Source organism: Meleagris gallopavo, chromosome 2 (genome assembly GCF_000146605.3).
Source record: "Meleagris gallopavo isolate NT-WF06-2002-E0010 breed Aviagen turkey brand Nicholas breeding stock chromosome 2, Turkey_5.1, whole genome shotgun sequence".
In the NCBI taxonomy this organism is placed as follows: Eukaryota; Metazoa; Chordata; class Aves; order Galliformes; family Phasianidae; genus Meleagris; species Meleagris gallopavo.
This window is the reverse complement of record NC_015012.2, coordinates 6229044-6247758: the sequence shown is the minus strand read 5'-3', so window position 1 is coordinate 6247758 and position 18715 is coordinate 6229044.

Here is an 18715-nt window from a genome sequence, read left to right as displayed (position 1 = left end):
AGTCTGACACAAAGTGCTGTTGACAAGCATACAAAATGGAGCATAAATACTACCTACTATCCATAGCTACACCCTGGAGACCTCTGCGGAGTGTTTGAATATCCCCTGCTGTTTATCCTCTGTAATAAGTTAGATGTGGTCTCTTAAGCCAAAAGTGCGCCTGAACTGGTGGGAAGACACCTTTTGTCTACCTGCCGCTGAGCCCAGAAGGGCAGCTTCTTCCATGCGTCACCCATACTGCTCAAATGCCCAGAAATAATGTTAGACTGTCAAAAAATGTGAGGATTTACAATTCCCTTTGTAGATTCAACGTGTTTCACAAGCTAATTAATTGCTGCTGATACTTGCTGGATGAAAGAGTCAAAAGATGTATGCTCTTTGCTATTCATGCTTCTGACAGAAACACCTGATTTTGTTGTGTTTTTTTTTTATTATTATTATTATTATTTATTTATTTTTTTAGTTTGTTTCTGAGAAAATGTTTAGGAAGGGGCATCAGCTTACTTTTCAGCCTGGCTGTCAATCTGGCTCCTGATCTGTCTGCTCTTTTACCTGCTACCTGCTGAAACCCAGCATACGTTCTGTGCGGAGCTACGCGAGCCCAGTTGGCCTGCACAGCAAATGCTGTTTCTTAAAGATTATATTTTGCCTGTGCCTTCTCACACCATTTTTTGTGTTTTTTTGAGAGGCACTACAACAAATACGAAGGCTTCTGGAAACAACCTTCCAACATTCCAGCAGCCTGCTTTTTCCTGGTGTGTGTTGGAGAACCACAACCCTGACTCCTCCCGGCCCCATTGCCAACGACTGCACTGGAACCAGTCCATGGAATGAAGTGAATCCCATGTATTTTTAAGGCACCAGAATCCCAGCAATGATCTTTCATAAATATCAGCCTGGATTTCCAGGAGATGAATAGCTGTCTGCAGGCAGTGCTGGTTGTGTAGAGCCTCTCTGACCTTTGGACTCGCTTCCTCCACAACAGGGACACCCAAGGGCAAGCACTAAGGGCAACAACCAGCGATTCAGGATGTCCTCCAGCAGTGATCTTGCACTCTGTAAACAAATGACATTATTAACATGCCCAGTAGATGCTTGAATTTGGCTCGTTCTCCTTCTTATTTGAATTAATTTCCAAATAAGACCATTTATGACCTTTATCTGAAGTTGCATTACGCAAGCCTATGCTTGTGCCGGCCAACAACAGTATTACAGGGTAGAAGACAGCAGGAACTACAAGAAAGTAGGTTTCTACTCCAAAACCAAGCAAAACCAGGAAATGCTTGCAGACAAATAAATCACAATTTCAAGTCAACTGCAATAAGGGAAAGCAGGAGTTTCCATGGCAAGGGAAACATCCTCCATGAAGCCAGAAAACTCTAAATCTGGCTTACCCAGAGCAGGTTTCCACAACTGATTTTTCTGGCAACACCCAGATGGAAACTAAACAATTGTAACGTAGGCTGGAAAGACCTGGAAGGATATACTCCAAACAGCAAGTGACTATCATATAAGTGGGTGCCAGCTTATTTGAGACTTAAATCATTCCTTAGTTAGTTTACATTGCTGTAGTTTATGTACGGTAGTGGGGAGATCAGGACCGCTATTCCACAGGACATTCAACACATCGGTTATCCAAAAATTTATAAAATAGGGAGTTTAATGATAACAGCAAGGAAACTGCAATACTAGATTAAGGCGGGCAGCATTCATGCAAGCTAGCTTCTAGCATCCAGAATCGGGCTTTACAGTGCAAGCAACTGTGCTACCTGTAGTTACTGTCCTCTTGGCCATCTCATCCCCAAATATCCAACCACCAATGGCTTGATGCAGTGCATTTTTAATGGCCTTTCAAGTTGCTCTTCCTGCTGTAGCATGGACGACAGCTATAAATTTGGTTATCTCTCTAAAATTTAATTTGTTCTCAGTTGAGCAGAAGCACAGGATTTCCCAATTGAGTTGCACATTATGGGAAAAAGTGTTCCCTTTTGGACTTTTCAGCCTGCCATATTTCAGTTTGCTTGACTCTCCACTCCTTGTGTTGTGCTGCCTTCACATCCCTTCTTACTTGCTCTATTCTGAGAAAAGAAACATTTCATCCAATTCTATTCTTTTCCAATTAGTCTTCTTGCCCTAACCAGAAACCACTGTAACTCTCCAATCGCCTTACCAAACTGGAGTGCCCTTCATTATCTATAGCACTGCAATCTGTGGGTATGTGAAATTCTGATTTATGTATTTCTGAATCACTTACTTCTACTGAGCAGTCTTGCTTAAACAAATTCTACATAACAACGGTCCTTTTCACGTCCTAATATTTAGATGCTCAACTAGATTCTCATTGAGAGGGACTGATTTTCACAGGAGAATTGCTCTTTGCTGTTTAAAATACCTCAGCGGTAGGCATTGCTCAGACATCCTGCCAACAAGCACTCTTCAAACAGAAATATTACAACAGTTCAAATATGCGTGAACATCTGAGCTTCCACATGCTGCTGAGCAGGCCCATAGCTGCTTTGCTAGAACAGACATGGAGCTGGCAGAACCAAGATTCCAGCGGGCAGAACAGAAAGAGAAGCCCACAGAAAGGAATCACAGAATAATTTTAAAAGCTCAGTTGAAAATACACTTTGTCTTTGAGGGCTGCTTTATTCATAAAGATGAGGAAATGATGACACAGAGAAGCGACATCTAATCATGAATGATAAAAGTTAATTTTTGCCACTTGACGTTGGCATTTTCTGGCTCTTTTCCCATGGAGAGTTTTGATCCTCAAAGGAATAAGAAAACACCTAAAAAATTATCAGCAGTAAACAACAGCAGCAAAAGGAAATCCTTAAACCACAGCCTGTGTACAAAACTTTGTGCACACATGCATCATTGAAATAACCTAAGAGAGCACATGGTAGCAGTGCTCATGCACTGATAGACGACTGAATACAACGCATTGAACAGCAGGTAGAATAAAATAAATCCTTTGAGGCTGGGTATAAGGCACAGGAGGGTGAGACAGGCAATTCTGTCCCACAGACATGGTAGGCGACACAAAGCCCTCTTTTGGTGCTTGCTCCCTGCCATGCCCTGGGCTTTTCTCAGAACACCTGCAGACCCCGCTGGGCTGCCTGCTGCTCAGAGTTTCCTGAAAGCGGGCCAGAGGTGCTCACACGTGAACCCTGAATCAGTGAATCAGCTTTCGTAATGTTATTTCAACCAAAAGAAGACACAAGGGTGAGGTATGTGCTAGTGGGAGGGAAAGCAGGGGGACAAGGAGAGGGGGGAAGAAAGAAAAAATAGTCATCGTTTTAACTAGAAGCTCTGTCTGTACCTTTTCACTTAGAGACTTAAACACGGAGATGACTACAGCTGAGGGATATTAAATGTGAATCCTGCACAGTACATTTTTAGGAGATATAAAAATCCTATGCGCTGTAAAATTTATAGCTTCCTCTGCCTCCCCAAAAAAGGGGGAAAAAATCTACTGGTAGAACATATAAATTTTGCTGAGGCTCTAAAAGGTGTCATAAAACCTGCCTGCCACAGATACAGTTGGTGTTACAGTAGGTATTTCTCCAACGTAGATTTGTAATAATTTGGGTTTTGTACTTTGGGTGGTAATTTGGCGGTGCTTTAGGCAATACGCCTATAATGTCCAACACAACAGAATGCCTGTTGAGGCTCATTTCGTGTATATAAATTATATATAATCTGAACAAACATGAATGGTGGGACCCATATATAAATAGTCTTAATATTTCAACACCTACGTTTCTTTATGAACCTGGGTGGTTAAAAAGGTGGTTGCAAATGATTATTTCTTTACCAAGTTCACATGGAGTAGTTTGCACAGTTTAATAATAGTCTATCTTGTTCGGGCTGAACAAACTGGTCCCTGTGGGGGGAAAAAAAAGGGGAGAGTAATAAATCAATAGCCCAGATGTAATCTTAGGTGTCTAGAATGCAGAGAGGGATTTTGGAGCATAATGGCACTGGTTGTCTATTGTCGTTCAGACATGAGCTGCATCAGAAAAGGCTTGTGGGAACCTGATAAGAGTTGGTCAAAAGTGGGCCATAAATCAAACACAGGCAGTATTCTGCTGATTTCACACACACGCTCACTAGGAGGAAAAAAAAAAAAAAGAGAAAGAGAGAGAGAAAAGGTGATAGATCTGCAATTTACTGCTTATCACATCTGCTAGAAGTTTCATAATACAAAAGCCTGACCTTCAATGAATAAACACCCTAGTTGACTACCTGTTTCTGCCTAGAAGATACAGTGCTCCAGTCTCCCAGAGCTCAGAAATGCAGCTATGAAAATGATGTGACATCTTCAGGTTTAACAAGCTCCTTTTTGTTGCTGGCGGTTGAGTAGCTGTCACTTTAGTTACTAGTAGCCACTTTAACTTCAGATGCACAGTGTTTATCGAAAGGAACTAGATACTTATTCAAAGACACTAATAGCCTATGGGGGAAAAAATAGTTCATAGCACAAGGAGTATGGAAAGAGCAACGTGTACGGCTCTTACATTTACATTTTACTCCTGCATAAAGAGAAAATAGAAACTAGCAGTAATGATACATTGATTAGAGAGGTCCATGCTGCACAACAAGAGCCTCCGCTGGGATTCTGCCCACATCAACATCCACAGGTCACTGGCACTACTCATTTACTTCAGCCCTTTGTAAGGGTCATTTGTCAATTTTAACCTTGATCTGGACTCATATTTCAAAGCTCTGGCAAGAGCCAGTTCTTGAAATATTGCACGTTCATTGTTTCAAGACCAAATATGTTAGATCATTCTTCCAATTTTCATGTGGATTGCTAGATCAATGCAATTTTTATCTGATGTTTATTCACTTGGAAAGGGCTACATAGATATGATCCATCCTACTTTCAGTTATACCTTCCCCAGGACATACTGCAGATAATACCTATAACTCAGATTAAGCTCTTGTATTTTGACCAACCTTGGAGGGACTGAAATATGGTACTACAGGAGAGATCCTAACAACGCTTGGCATGCTGTCCCCTAGCAACTCCATAAGCCTGACAAATGTTAGCCCACAGCAGACAAATCCATTCTCCATTCCAACACCAGACAAAGGACAAAACAGTAAGGATTAAATCCAAGCCAAAAAATTATCTCCATCCTTTCCCAGAGTGTTCACACCTTGCGTTGCCCACACTGGTCAGTCAGTTGTCCTGTCTTGAGACGTTTTCTGCTGCACAGGGTCAATCACTGCTTGAGGATAACAAACTTAAATACTTGTGCAAAGCAGTATGAAATGTTTGTTATGGCCACAGTACTGTCTCCTGGCTGCATAGGTTCAGGACCCAACCACTCAATGCTCAGGTAAACACAAAAAAAGAGAAATCCTATTGAGGGATGATATGGTAGATCATCCACACGGGGGTCCCTTTTGTAGGATTCCTTTGGAAATTAAGCTACCTATGCTGTATAACCACTGTAAGACTGGCACAAGACAGTCCCTGCACAGCAATTCTTTGCTCAGACAAAGGCACTTCACTGCCCCTGTACACTACAGAAACAAGCTTTGTTTTCCTTGCTCGGCTTCAGTGACTTTAGTATATTGCCGTGTCTAACAGCAGCTGCTAAAAGACAAGAAGGGTACCAGCACATTTAAAAAACACCATTCCTTGTAACCTGGAAGTAAAATTAATGAAAACATCTCAGATTTTGAACCTAGTGCAAGTTCTCTGCATGCTTGCTGCTCTACTTGCCACTGCTGTGCAGCTTCGCTGTCGGAGAGGACAACGGTTATCAATCACGTCGGAACACTTTAACAAGGCAAGCGAGCTACAAACACCTCGCAGAATTTATGTCACTGGGGAAGAGTCATTAATTTGGATTTCCAGCTTCCTGCTCAGGCAAAATTAAAAAACAAAATATTGAATATAGAGTCATTTGATTTAATGCACACAAATAGGTAATTGAGTATGTATCTGCTGACCTTCCCTAAGAGGAAGGGCATAAATATTCCAGCTTGACTTAACAAACCAAACAAACTCTTATAATAAGAAAAAAGCAATTTAATTATTTTATATAAATATATATATTTGTTCACCTTGGTTTGCTCGGAGATAAGTTGATTCTTCTGTAAAGAATTATGTTTGGAAGGGGGAAAGGCCATTAATTTGTATAAAGTGCATTCTGGGAATTAACATTCTCCCTGTTTGAAGGAGAAGAAAGGCAGCATTAGGTTTTCACTGGTAATTAAAGGAAAAGGTGATTTCGTGATGTGCTGTTGTTGTTTTGGGTTGGGGTTTTTTTTGTTTGTTTGTTTGTTCTGTTTTGGTTTGCTGTTTTTTCAAATCAAGGCTGCTGGTGAGGGAGGAGAAATAAGTCAGATGTTGTTGCAGTGCTTCACCATGCATCTGAGCAGCTCTGTTTGTGTGCTCCCCAAGCGTGCGGCTGCACATGAGCGGGCCTGCAGCGTTATCCTGACAGCCTGGTGGGAGCAGCAGCACAGCTTTGCTGGTATCACTCCAGCACTCCTAATTGCACCTTAAAACAAGTAAATCAAGCCACTCTGTTCTGTGCACAGACTGTAAATTCCTGCCCTTCGCAAACAGCAATTATTAACTCCCAAACCTACTAAACTCTCTGCTATTGCAAACACAATGTCCGTAGCAGCTTCCTCCCCTCCCTTCTGACATCCTCAGCCCTTATCCCTGCCATTGAGGCACAGAAACTCAGCTGAAAACTCTCAGGTTCCTCTGTCCTTGGGAACTAGCTACAGCAAGGTTTGCTCCAGCTCTCTTCTACAAACCTTGCCTTCAGAGTTACCCAGGAAAGTGCAGAGCCTCCCACACAGGATCCCAGAAGGACTCTCCCCGCTTTCAAGCCCTTAAAATTACGGTGACTGGCTGAAAAATTCCTTTCCCAAACCAACCAGGATATGCTAATCCTGGCAACTCTCTGGCAACTTCATCTGGGGTCTCCTTTTCACAAGAATGAGATCTCGACTGCATTTTACCATTCAGCAGCTTGCACTGAATTAAAAGAAAATAGAAATCTACAAGCCATATGGAGGAAACACGGATTAATCGGTGTAGGAAGCTCGCGTTATGAGTGCGTGCCTATTAGAAAAAGGGTGAATTAGAAACACTGCTTAGCTGAAACAGCTGACTCATGTTGCTACAGACTGAACTGAGTCAAAAGGACTTGGGGCTAATGGAAATATGTCGTTCTCCCAGTCCTAAGCCAAGAAATATTTATGTATCATCACAGCCTTGTGTCCTGCATGAAGCCTTAGCTGAAAGTTAATTGCTCTAAATGTCTCCTAGGCTTTGGGTTGGCCAGGGCAGTGCTACCTGATAGAAATTCAAGCGACGTCCCCATCCAGAGTTGTCTGGGCTCGTGCTATGCCCTTACATCTGAGAGCCCACTTTGAGGCGAAATAAGGAGAAAGAGTGATCAAGAGGTGGAATGACTGTGAAACACAGAGCAGCTCACAAAAGGGAGCTTAAAGAGAGCTCTTCCCAGGAGAAAGGAGAGGATAATTAGAGTTTAGTGAGAGTCATTCTCCCCTCTTTCAACGCAACTCATAAGGGATATGTGTTGATTATCAAGTAAAAGAGGATAATGCATTGCTGAGAGACTGTACTGTGCAAATAGTCGTTTGAAAATGTTTACACACTACAAATTTAGCTCATTTCCTCCATATCTATGCACAGATGGTAATTTCCTCAGATTCAGAACTGGTTGAGAAGTGGCAAGAAAATACTCAAAGAAGTGATGGCAAATGCAAAGGGACTTCACCTTGTTTTCAAAATCTTCTTTCCTCTTTTTATCTTCAGCATTCTGTCTAACAGTCATCGCCCTTTCACGCTCCAAGGTTTCATAACGGGCAAATACAAACTATTGGAAAATGTTTTAGAATCTTTTGCTAGAATGTCTCTTTACACCTTAAAAATGTATGAAAAATGGAGCATTTTGTCTTAATCCTAAAAACCCTCAAAATCTGCTCCTCGCTGTATGTTATTGCAATTAGTATTTTATTGCTTACATTATGTTCATCAGTTATGGCTAAGAAAAGAGAGGGGAGTGTTAACAGTGGGTCCTAGCAACACTCAGCCATAGAGTTCCAGTTTCCAACCAGCTCCATCCAGCAGTTCCAGTTATACCCAGTGTTTCTGACCTATTTCAGCTTACATCCAAGTCAGTGGTGAGATGTGCATGGGAAATGTAAACGGCTGGATATTCTTCCTGGCAAAGTCAGACGCATACTGTAAACAGATTACTCTTACTCAATTACTAATTTAAGACTAATTTGTTTATGTTTTAATTCTCCTGTAATTTGTTCTTCCTGCAGAACAAATAAGATCTGATCTCGTAGTTAACAGCTACATCCTAATACATGTACAAAAATGATGGCAAAGTCACAGCAGCTCCACCAGCCTCAAGCAGTTCTCCTGCCAAATTTCTAGAATAAAAACATTTATTCCACATTTAGCATAAATAATAGAGCTATTTTACATGCCTGGGCAACTGGTTCCTGAGCCTGCAGGTGCAGGACCTACTTATAAGCTCTTCCTCGTGTCAGCACGGCTTGTGGAGGGGGTGCTGAAGGTCACAGCTACACAAAAGAAATTGACTCCAGCGGGTGAGAATTTAGAGCTAACATCATGGGAGTTGTCAACAACACTGACAGTGCAGCTCAGCTCAGGTATATTTTATCTCTGATCATTCCAACTCCTTCCATGCCCATTAAGAAAACGCCAAGTATGCTGCAGAAAGCAAGGGAAGAGAGAGAGTGGATAAGAAATAATCACAGTCAGAAAAGGGCCTTTTCTGATGAATAACAAACTGCAGTTTCCACTCCACGCTGAAGTATCCCTTGCTCCTTTCAGGTCCTCTAGTGCAAGTATGAGGAAGTAGAAGACGTTATTGCTGAGTTAGGGCTGTGTGCCTTACCAGGAGCACAGCGTGCTTTGGAGGTGAGCAGCACAGTGCTTTGGAAGTCCTCGTGCAGACTGAGAGGAATAAAATCCACACAGAAAGACTTCACTTGAGCAGCAGCCCTCATTTCTGCCATGTAAAACATTTCACAGCTTGTCTCATTATAGCATTTGTAAAAACACTGTCTGAGAGCACTGGTGCATAAATGAATTATTTAAGTTTTGCAGCAAATCACCCTGATCTCGTGTGCAGCTTCTTAATGCACTCTAAGTGAGCCCTAGGAGGCAAATCATAGCAGACAAGGGGTGTAATGTAAACCAAGTTTTATTAGCCACGAAAAGCCACACTGCAACATTTATTAAGTATCAAAGGCAGCGCATTTAAATAAGTTAGATTTGGTAAATAATAGCTAACGTTGCATCTATCTCCCCTAGTTGCAAAGGTCATGAGTGGTGGGGTTTGTTTTGTTTTTTTTTTTTGGACCAACGGAAATAAAAATAGCTGTTTATTTTCTTGTCAGTTCTTCCAACATGACGGGTCCTCTCTATTTTGCAAACAGTAATTTTCAACAAATTACCATGTGTCGCAAACAGTCTGCAGCTCCCCAGGCTTACTACTTTGCAGGAAAGGAAAAGTGCATTAGTGTGTTATCACCCACCCCTTATCAGAGCCAGCTCCACGCTCCCCTTGCCCTCGGCAGCCTGGGAATCACACTCACTGCTGTGCGCTCCATAAACAGGCCCAGAACATCCTCTGAATATTTTCCTATTTTAGGCAGCTGCTTCTTGTGCTGCTAACGTGGAGCAGACCTTTAAAAACAAAGCAACTTCAACACAGCTACACTTTCAGTGTGGTATGAAATGTAAGAGGCAGCTTAGCAAAGCTTTCTTCCATCCCTCTGCCCTTTTCTTACCTCATTAATTGAATCTCAAGAATAACTTTAGCACTGCTTCACATGCTGTGCATTTACGATACAAATCAACTTTTATCTTCAGCCAAGAAGATAAGTCCAAGTCCAGACAGACAATAACAATAAAAAAAAAATTAAATACACTGAAGCACTCAATGGGCAGACACTCGTTGATAAATATTTAATGCTCTGATAGCACAATTTTGGTATTTGTAAAATGCAGTCAGTTTTCCCTTGTGTGAGCATCTCCCTTGCATTCTCCAGTTTTGGTCTGCTATTAAAAAACAAAATAAACGAGAACTTGTCCAGATGCCCTGAATGCTGAACTAAGAGGTGCCAAAAACCACCCATCCAAGCACACATGAGGTTGCAGCAGTGAGATCCAAGACCTCCATCCTTTGCCCAGGATGTGATGATGGCACCAAAACAAAAAACGATGTGCACATACACATATACCCCAATACCCAAACCACAAGTGAGCCACAAAAACTGCAGAAATCTGCCTCTTCTCCTCTAAAAAGTCATAAAAGCTTTCTAGTCACCCTTCTGATCCCCGTGTTCTGGTCAGAAGTAACTGCTTTGGTTCACTTTCTTCTACAAAGCTGACAAAATATCCAGCTGAGGAGTAAAAGAAAGAAGGAGCAATCCTTAGGCACAAGGTCCTGAATAACATGGCAGTACGAACCAAAAGCCCTGGTGCTGAGACTCAGCTGTTTCTGCCCTCCCCAGGTCTTAACAACTGAAACAGCCATGCTAACTCTGTAACAAAATTGTCAGATGTGAACCTCAAGAATATCTGACATCACTGTTTGCTTCTTCTTTTCTCCTTCCTTACCTTTCTAGAAGACTCCATTGCATTACCCTCTGTCTCTGCACAGGCCTTTTTCCTAGTGGCTTCACAATCAGGGTAACTCAACTGACAATTTAAATGGAAGAAAACAACAGTCTCAGTCTAACTGGAGACATCTCGTCATTTTTACATAGCAGAAGTTCTTTATGCTTTTGCATTGACTTGTCTTCTTTTTTTATTTTTTATTTTTTATAGAAGCATTCCAGTTTTGAAATAAAGCAACATTTTTTTATTTTTTTCCCCCAGGAAGTATTAACTATTTTCTTGTGCTATTGTAGCTGCAATGAGGGCTGCTAGACAGCGACCTAATACCATTCTGCAGTACATACCAGAAGTAGCAGCTAAGTAGGCCTTCTCTGAAGCACGACATAACAGATGTTTCAGAGGAATGAGCAAGCTTCACTTACGGTCCAGATGTGAAATATATACAGAGGGAGCAATGGGAACCCAAAGGAAAAATGATGCCATTTATAGCCATCCATGAAGAGATTATTTTCCTATAGAAAGGAGCAATCAAACAGTTGTCCAACTACTTAAAAGAAGAGGTGATCATCTTTCAGCCATCCGCATTTGAAGAGGTGCTGCCAAAGCCGGCCTGGAAATCCCACAGCTTTACAGGGCCCATTGGTCAGGGCTGGATTCACCTCCTGCTATAAACCATGCTATTGCTTTCCATACCTCCTCTACCACCAGCAAAACGAAACCTGGCCAACCACACTGCTGCTGATGTGCGGACACATCATATCATCACAGAACACGTCTGGGATTTTTTTTCCAACCTTTCTGTTTTCTATCACTCTGCATTTATATTCCTACTCCCTATATTAAGAACTATTCCTACCAAATACAAGTTAATACTCAAATATTCAGTATTTCAAAGTTCTGGAAAAAAGTTCATTACCAATTGAAGTATAAACAAGGAGGTGATAAAACGGTCATCATAAAATATGGTAATAATCCCTTCAATGGCATATCTTGCTGTTGTAATTAACTAGTAATACATTCCTCCCATGTTTCATATAGAGTTTTACTGCCTTAATATATAACTGGAGCACTTTAGCAGAATCAGCACAACTCAATAATCATTCTCTTTTTCTATCTAGTATGATCAAGATTCATATCTATGGAGGAGTAGTTTTAGTTCGTATCTTATGAATCCATCACGCTATGATCAGTTATCAGAAGAATATCCAAATTACACCACCGTGTTCTAGACTTAAATGCCGTGTCATTTATTGTGCATGTTTCCTGATACACAGCTTTGATAGCACGTCGAGTCGATAGATGTATTTGTGTGATATTTAAGTCTGTATCTTCCAAACAGCTATTAAGACTGTGCTGTAGCTATGTTTTATAAGCAATTTTATAAGCGATTTCTCTCTTTCTTCCCCATTCTTGTTTGCAGAAAATCGGATAACTAGTATTGACTTTTTTTTTAAGTGAGCATGAGTAATCATGTCACATTGAGTTACATTTTCTAAGTGTTCCTGAAAATATTCTATTATCCTGATTATTGATCAAGGGAATGTGTTTGGTTTATAAATTGAAGTTCATGTAACAGAGAGCGTTTCAGCAAGAAGTAGTAGCAGCAGCTTCACAAACCTTGGGAAAAAGCACCTTAAAACTCTATTTTGGTTTAGTAACTTTAAAAAAAAAAAAAAAGAAAAGAACACTTTACTTGAAACTTCAGGGAAATTTCATTTCTCTAAGAGCAAATCAGTTCTCAGAGAGAAAGAAAAGCCAGATCAGAAGAGCTCAGCTGTTGCAAGTCATGTTCTTAGCGATTTTAGTAGCCTAGATTTTCCAGTGTTCAGCTCAAAGACATCTCAGAAGGCTGTTAAGCAGCCACTACAGAAAACTTTTGAAATCCTGTTCCTTTAAGATGTCTTCATCCGCGCTCCTAAAACCCGGAGCATCAAAATTAAATTAACTAGTCATGGCTGAAAATTATGAGAGAGACATCCTGCAAACCTGCTTAATTTTACCACAGATCTTGCTCTTTATGTGCTGCTAAGATCTGGAGTTAGACTCAAAAGCAGGGTTCCTTTAGAAATAACAAGCCTCCAAATGTATATTTGGGGATGCTGGCTTTGCACAGGACTGCTAGTGAGGAGCTCTATCTCTCCACTTTACCCAAAATGAAATGAGTTTGACCCCCTGTGGTGCTTTTGGAAAGGACTTACACACGTAAGTCAGAATTTTAGCTTCCTGCTGTTTCTGGAAGCACAGAAAATACGTTCTATTAGAGCTCTAATACAGATCATCTGGCATGATTTTGTTTTAAATTCGTATTTGGGGGATACGGTGTTTATGTATATTTTACTTAAGGTAGAAGCTGGGAGGTGCCTGTGATCCGGCCAGCTCATCACATCGACAAAAAATCCCTGAGAAATGAAGCTACAGACATCTCAAAATAAATGCACAGCTCACCACATTACTTTGCTTCTCTAATGCTTAAAAACATTCTCCCAACACTTAACCGTTTCGTGCTTTGAAATAAAAGCTTGAAATTTGTCAGCAGCTGCTCTGGCACTAGATAAATGCCTTTTGGTACTTCATAAAAAGTTACCTAAAGTTGGTCAACTTATAAGCCGTTAGGGAAAATAATAAAATCAGTTCACACCTAATCAGGAAATATTTCTTTGACTTTAGCAGCTAAATTCTCTCCTGCCTGCCATCTCCAGTGGGTCGGCTTCTGCCTGAAGTTGCAGAGACAAAGCAGGGCTTTCCTTAGAATTTCTTCCTCAGCTGCCAGGCTGGGAAGCGACAAAAGGAAAACGTCTCCTGTGATCGCGAGGGTCTCCTCCTCACCGTTCCCATTGCACTGCCTACATACACTTACTTCAGCTGCTCCACCATTGAAAACGAGCCCCGTAAATAACGATCACTTTCTCTGCATAATCCTGATTTATTCCCAGAGAGAGTCTATCTGGCACCCTGAATCCAAAGAGTTTGGAAGAAATATTATGACTCTAAGCGAGGACCACTGAGCAGGGAAGGCTAAATTAACTTTGCCATGTTGGCAAAGAATTATATTTGATAAAATTTTTGGCATCCGGCTCTAAGAAAAGTCTAAAACGTTACAAAATAGCTATGTAACAGTGTGACTGCCCATCTTCATAAGAATATTTGCCGAATTTCATTAGACAGTATGATCTATTTAAAAGCAGGACAACAAAAAAACCACAACACCATCACTGTTTCCATTCCAGCTTTCCATTTTGAAGTTCTCCCTCGCTAAAACCTGCTCCTATTTCAGTATTAAAGTTTCCACCAACTTCAGTGGCAAAGGACTTAAGTCAGTAGTGCGCATTCTGAAAATTCCATTGGCGGCACAATGAAGGGTTGCAGTGTTAGAAATACTACAAATGGAGCACCTCTACTCGCATGTGTAGTGCCAATCCAATCCATTTCAGCTTATGTTGACATGCTGCAAATATTCTGCAGGATGATGAAAAATGTTTGGTATAAGAAAATGGGTTAAACGGCCTTATTTTGTCACTCCATTTTCCGAAAGTAAACAAGAGGATGCTCAGCTCAGCTCAGTGCTTCACAAATCACCATTTTACCTTGAATCAGTAATAAATAAATAAAATTCAGTACTACAAATATCTCAGAATGCACAGCTTCTCTAATTAATTCTAGGAAATAGTAGTATGCTTACTAAAATAATTTAAAATACTGTAAATGTCTGTGTTTGTGCTTTATTTCATAATGAAATGGCAATTATTAGGATATGAATAAACTGAAAAATCCAAAGACAGAGGGATAAGAGCACACATCTCTAATCTATAGCCATCAAGGTTGAAGGAATAGTACATACAAAACCTTTTGAGAACAGATGCAATGGAATTAATACACCAATAGCTGTATGCAGTAATGCAGAACAGAAGGTGTTAAAATGTAAATGCTTGCAGGATTATTCACGTTCCTAAAAAATTTAAGAGATGGGGCTCTAAGTACTCTCGCAAAGCAAAACAGAAATTGTTCTATTAAAATAAATAACTTTGTCAATGAGCTCGCCACATTTCAGAAAAACTCATCCAGTGATTCCAAGTGCTTTTCATAAGTATTTCAGGAAAGAATTCATAGAAATGAAAGAGAACTACACTGCTCCAGCCACACAACTCACTGTTCTCATTCTGTCTTTAAGCGGTGGGTTCTCCTCTTTTTAAGAGAAGGAATATTTAAACAAAAAAAATTGGAATGAGTATTAGGCTGTGTTTACCTACTGCTTTTCGGCACTGCATAACAACGTGCCCACGTGTGCAGTAACTCACAGCTGTAGACTCACTGGAAAGTCACCAAAGTTTGCTGCCCTCCATCCTCTCCCTGCTGCCCTGCTCGTAGTGCATTTCTTTTGCCTTTTGGCAGCAAGAATGGATGATGATTGCTGATGATTTGGGATTTTTAAGCTCACAATGTTGATTGAGGGACAAGGAGAGAAGGAAAATCTGATACGAAAATGCTTTGGAAATATTATAGAAAACTGTCAAATGGACTTGGAAAATTACTGTCAGCAATTGTTATAGAGATTTTGGTGTCCATTTTCATATATCTAACAATATTATTTTTATTCAAAAAGGAAAAGGGATTTTCTTTTATCTGTTTTTTTTTTCTAATAATAAATTATTAGGAAATAATGATTAAGCCTGCTGTTGTTGCTCCAAGTATCATGCGATTTCTATACTCCACATACTAACTGCGACTACGTTACAGGTGCAAAAAAATCAGAATCATTTTTTGGTGTGGCTTCACCTGGAATTAAGACAAAGCTGTCTTTGGACCAAGAAGCAAGTATGACCTCAATATTTCCTAGTGCTGGGAACTGCTAGCCAACTTCCAGTGTCAGCCACACCTATGTCAACTCATGCAATTCAAATTAAGCGAATTGAGTTATTCCAGATTTACACAACTATAACTAAGAGGAGAAGATGGCCTATCAACGACTTTTACAGGCTTCATTGGAACTTGGATTTGTCATGTTTACAGGAATCTAATGTTTTCACAGCTAAAGGAAAGGAACAAGGAGGAACAAAAGGTATGTGGAAGTTATGCTTCGAATATGTGGTACTGGCATTTTTTGCCCTACTTAAAAAAATGTAACCTACCTAAGGGAACGACATACAGAGTTAATAGTCTCACGGTATTCAATTCCTGGGCCAGCAGAAAAACTATCAAGAGTCCAAATATCACTTTGAAGAATTGCCTGAAATTCTCCAAGATGTGAATCCCACTAGACAGAGGACACACAGGCATGATTTCAATTTCAATGACCCTCAGGAAAAAACACCAGGGGTTCCAGTGCACGTAAAACCAATTTCATTAGCTAGATTGCAGAAGATCAGAGATGATAAAAGTGATCTCGTTTTCTCCTCAGATAAACTGGAAATTTATTTTTCCGTAAAAAAAAAATCTGGAAGTTTCTTTAAGGAAAATAAGAACATGAGACTTTCTTTGGGAAAGCACAAATTTCTAATGATCTGAGGATAGAACAGAATGAGTGATTTAGTGTCACACTACAAGTCTTTAACTTTTGTGATTCTTTAAAAGAGAGGGAACAAAAAAATACCCCAGGAATGGTATCTCCCAAAATTATATTTATGGTGCTCCTGCTTGTAATTAGTCTGGAACCCAGACAGGAAGTGACATGCAAAAATGACAAAGCAAAAATGAAAACAAACATACACACACACCTCTTTTCTAAGAGAAGTTTCTCAAGGAAAGTTTTCCCTGCAGATTAAATTCAGCACTTGGAGAAGTTTCAGGCTGTATCTTAAACAAGTATTTTCAACCTTCATTTGCTTAGCTTGCCATTTGGGAGAGCAGGATGCATCCTTAAAGGAGGAAACAGACTAGGCGACAGGTTATGCATACAATTAGCTTGCTAAGAATAAATGCTGGCTTGTCCAGAGGACCTGCACAATACACTATTTAAGTCTTTTGGATGGAGGTGAATTCCATGTCTAGGGAGTTTATTCCCTGCACTGAATACTGCAGCCATATCAAATACAATTAGCTTCACTGTAACTCAGTGGAACTCATTACGACCAGATATCACTGAGGCCAAGGTCTTGACTGGAATCAAACAATAACGGGGGATTTATATGGTTATGGAGACCATCTATAGTTACATTAAACAGGATTAAAAAACCCACACACATTTTAGAGAACGTAAATCTCCAGGTTTTAAGGCACAAGCCAACTTTTCTGTGAGAAGTTGGGAAGAAATTTTCCTTCTAGGTAAGCTATTCTGTAATAGCAGTGGGGAGAGCTCTTCCCCATCTCTACACATGTCAAAGTGGCTTGCTGAACCAATTATGACGATGCAGCACACCTTGGCAGAGAAATGGACATCTCACACAGGCTGAACTGCCCAGCAGAGTTATTCTCCTTCTAGGATGGACCCTACACAATGGGATTTTACCTCTCCCAGAAGAATGCAAGTTAAATCCCAGCCATCTCTACTGGGCCTACAACACCTCAGGGTTCAAACAGCTCCCTTTTATGATCATTTCTAAAAACAAATGAAACAATCACAGCAATGACTTGGATCTTTTGTTAATACTCCAAACGTACAAGTTACTCTCTTAATTAAAACTGGAATCTCAGTTCAATGCAGGCTGTTGAGCTTATGAAAGAAATTACTGGCTGAAAATCTTACACCTTGTGCTAGGCAGTAGGGCAAACCAGATGATGGCAATGGTGTCTTCAGGCCTTGCAGTCTGTGAGCTAACAGTTCCCACATGCATGGAGGCTGATGTTCTCAATACTGTCCTTGCTTCTTGTTTCCTCTTCCAGAATTTCACCCCGGAAGGATGTGAGAAGGGGATGGGGCAAAAGAAGGAGAATGAGGGTAAGAAGAGGGGTTATATGCCAAGGGGACCTCTTGGTGCACCATGCCATGGGTAAATGTGCTCTTGTAGAACTGCAGGCATGCCTGCAGGAGGAAGGACAGACTTCATGGGGTCTCCCTGGTAAATCCATGCCTGGGTTTTGCCACAGCAACTGGTGGGAGAGCATAACCTAATTCTTTCTGCAGTCAATATGTGTGCAGGTGTGCTAAAGCGAGAGATCTCGGCTGCATGACACTAGTGACATAACCATATAAAAAAAAAAAGAGAAAGAAAAAAAGGAGAGGAAAAATCAATAATAGCTGGACATTCATTTAAACAAATGCATCATCCCATAAACAGTGCAGCAGCTTTCAAATGTAAACAAGAAAAGGTGAACTTTGTTCACATTATGTCTCCAGCTGTTTTGTGTTTCAAGACTGTGCGCCACAGCTGGGCTGATGAGCTCTGAATCCTGGGAAAAGGGGAAATATTTAACCTAACTTAAACAGAAAGAAGCAAGCCTCAATGGTGAGAGATAACAGGTGGGAGTCGTGCTCTGCTGCTGTGCCTGGAGGGTAAAATCTGGCATGCAGAGGTAGCTTCAGAACAAAAGTCATCACAGCTGCTGTTTGCTGCTCTCCTCAAGTCCTTCCCTATTTATTCAGCATCACTGACAGCACCCTAGCAACATTAGTTTAAGTCACCGTCAATTGTTATAAAATTAGCTCACGGTCCTGAAGCCAGGGCAAGATGTGGGTGACATTATCTGTATGTCTGTGTAGAGAATACATGGCTGAAAAGTGTGCAAGCCTCCCCTCTTCTAGCTAGCATATTGCAATGGCTGCAGTGAAACCGGAGTTAGTTATTTCCAGTCCCTAAATCAAAAAGCCACAATGAGCACAGAATTTTATGAGCTACCCCCTTCCAAACTTGTAATAGTATTAATACGAATCATCTCAAGATTTCTTAGCATGGGGAAAAAACTGATGCAGAGCCTCTGCCATTTAGTAGCCTCTCGTCACTAGTATCTCTACCTCTAGCTTGCTTTAAAGTCAAGATCACAGTGGAGCTGTGGATCTGGATCTCGAGCTTCTTGCTGAGGCTCTGAAGTCAAATCTATCAGCTGAGTTACAGTGTACAACGTGGTGCTCAGCTCAGGCCCTCCCTAATGCAGGAATTGCATTCTCAACTCCTGCAC